The sequence below is a fragment of the Phoxinus phoxinus genome (genome assembly GCF_949152265.1).
Source record: "Phoxinus phoxinus genome assembly, chromosome: 10".
NCBI lineage: Eukaryota > Metazoa > Chordata > Actinopteri > Cypriniformes > Leuciscidae > Phoxinus > Phoxinus phoxinus.
The window spans coordinates 28,342,471-28,345,707 of NC_136885.1; positions in this window are offsets into that span (position 1 = coordinate 28,342,471).

Genomic DNA, 3,237 nt, shown 5'->3' on the forward strand with positions numbered 1-3,237 from the left:
AATATGATTTAAGACAAGTTATGTGCAAATTCACTAGTCATCAACACCATTGCTGAGTAGCCTATATTCTCCATAAAATAGTGAACCGAAGACATGACGTGGTTTGAAATCGCTGGTGTTTCTGACGTCACAAACTATTATAATATTAGGCTATAACAATAATAATAAAAATATTATAATAAAAAGGGGGTTAAAGCTAGAGTAGGTAATGTTGGAGAGATAGCCAGATTTGAAAGTGGCACCTCTTCTAAGCTCCGCCCCCTCCTTGTCAGTGCTCCGTCCAAAGCTACGCCCCCCCACAAACATGAACGCGCATCCACATTTGGAGTCAGCTGCATGTACCTACCAGGGATGCGCGGGTTGATCCAAAATGAGCGGGTGCCTGCGCCCGCGGTTACGAGTCATCCAAAAATATTTTTAATGATATTCGGGTCGCGGTCGGTCGGGTCGTTTACCTTTGTAATTTATATAGTACTAGACACAATGTTCTATGAAATACACAGGTCTACACTTTATTGTCTGAATGCGCGAGGATGACGCACGAGCTCAGTCTGCAGATGAAAGTGGGAAATCCTTATTTACCTGAATGTTGAGCGCGTTATTAACTTTTGAATAAAAGCTGACGCGGGACAAAATGCCCGATTTCCCAACGCGTTGAACTGAGCAATGCCATTGTGCCATTTTAATAGGCGACTTTTAAATGCATATAGCTCAGTAATGTCAGTTTTATGTAGCCTATTTGCTGAGAGGGGGCGGGATTTTTGTTGGGAAAGTCCGGGGAGAGACGCACACGTCGATTAGACTGGATAAACACATGCAGCATCTTAATTGTTAAGAAAATGAAACGAAATAAATGAATAAATCAAGCCTTTTTTACAAAACACTAGGCTATATCATACAGCATTCAGAAAAATGCGCACCCCTAGTTCCTCCGTCTATGGCCCATGACGCGATGAGCATTTACTATAGCTACTTTAAACAAACGCGGGTCGGGTACAATATTTTCTTTCTTTTTTTTTTGCGGTCCGAGTTGCGGGCGGATTAGTTGAAAACGTCGGTCGGGTGCGGGTTGTTTATACATTGACCCGCGCATCCCTGCTGTGCACGCAGTGGTGCTCGGGCACGAGACATGAAGGCATCTGATTGGTTCTTTACATTCGCACCGAATGGCAGTGATTGGTCAGAGTTTTTACTGTCCTACAGCTGCTACAGAGGTCAGATTTGTTTCATTCCTTTTTCTGAACACATAATGTATTGACTACTATCAGAATGGAAGGACCATTTCACCCAGTATACAAAAAAATGTTTCTGAACAGGATTACCAACCCTACCTTTAAATGTATTAAAATAGAAACCAGTTTTCAAGAACCTGCAGGCTAAGAATCGCAGATGTGAGTAAAGTGGTGTCACTTAAATTAATTAATTTTGGGTAATTTAGGATAGTTTAACTAAACAATGAAAGATAGTCAATGTATTATCTATGATGAATCTAACTGTGCCCAAATAAAGTTAATAGGCTACAGGCTACGAAAACTTACCGAATGCACTAATGATTCCTCACTTCACAAGTCTCTTTCACAGGCGCATATTTGAGGTCTCGTAAATCTTTTCTTTTAGCATATATTTATACATTTTAGTATTCAAGCTATTTACAGACATCTGAAAATGGAGACTAGAGACTAAACTGTTTACCCCAGCTCTCCGCGACAGAAAAGAATGCACTACGGGTTCCTCTGGTCAGCTCTGCTCTCTCTAGAACACCACAACGACAACAAATGCCAAGACTCAGAACGGGCCCATAAATCCTATTTTGAGATCAGTGCCACAGAGAGATATTTATAGCCCTTCAGCCCCACATATTCTGGTTTATTTCCCCCCCAAAATAGTAAAGAAACAATAGACAAGAGGGATGGTGAGAGAGGAACAGGGGTGTGTATGACTGCCGGGGATAAAAATGACTCGTCTGAGGGACTCGGCAGTCTTCGTTTTCTCTGTCATTATGGTCACGAATTTCAAAACTCTCACTCCCAAACAAAGCCCAGATAGACCGCTATACTGACTCCAGCATGAAAGCTCAACTCAAACAGCCTCACGCCACAAAAGAGTCAAAGAAGATTATTTCACTCGATTAGACTCGTCTGCCCCCAACCCACACTTAAAAACAACTGAGCACGGTGCGAGAATCATTTTAATCCATAGAATGATAAATAGCGATGGACTGACGTTAATCTGTTAGGCTAATAATTATAATATATTTTTTTTGTTATTTGATGTTAACATGAAACTTGGCGATAATGATAAATAACATTAAAATTATATTGGCTATATTACGATAGGCATGTTGCCTGAATAAATACAAAATACAACACGAGTTTCATGCCAATAATCCATAAATAACAGATAACAATTTTGTACTATTAAAAAAAAAAAAAAAAAAAAAATACAACACTAAATCAATCATTTTCAATGCTGCAGTGGCAGCAACAATAAAATATAAAATAAAAATTACAATTAGCCTACATTTACAGTTATTAAAATGTTAATGTTTTTAAAGTCTGACTTGTGTTAGATAATGGCAAAGATAGCCTACTACTGTAAATTAAAAAAAAATATATATATATAGGGTAAATCAGCATGTTATTAAGTTATTTTTTAAATTGAAATAAAATATAAATATTAAATAAAAAAGTTAAATTTGAACAACAATTAAAGGTTTCCTTGTTAACTAACTGAAATACAATAAACTTTAAGTATACTAAAACTGAAATTTGATACATTAAAGCTAAATAAAAATATTTAAAAAATGATAAAAATGACAAAAGTACATAAAATTAGCTTAAAACCTTAAAAAAGCTTTAAAACAAATAGAAAACTGAACTCATAAAAATAAAAGCCAATTCAAAATATGTATAAAGACTAATATATATATATATATATATATATATATATATATATATATATATATATTATACACAACAATATCAATGCTTAAAAAATTACCTATAGCAACAACAGCATTTTGGATTTTCTTTTGAAAATGACAAAAATCCATTTTACACTGTTACCCACTTGCTACTGTTGTAAAAGATACTTTCACACAACAGCTTCTTGATTGAGGTGTTCTTGAAACCCTGAGGCTTATGTACAGAAATGCAGGTGTCAGTTCGAGGCATATTTGACAACTGATTTCCATTAAAGAGGTTCGTTTCCCACAACACTGAACTAGTGGGCATGCGT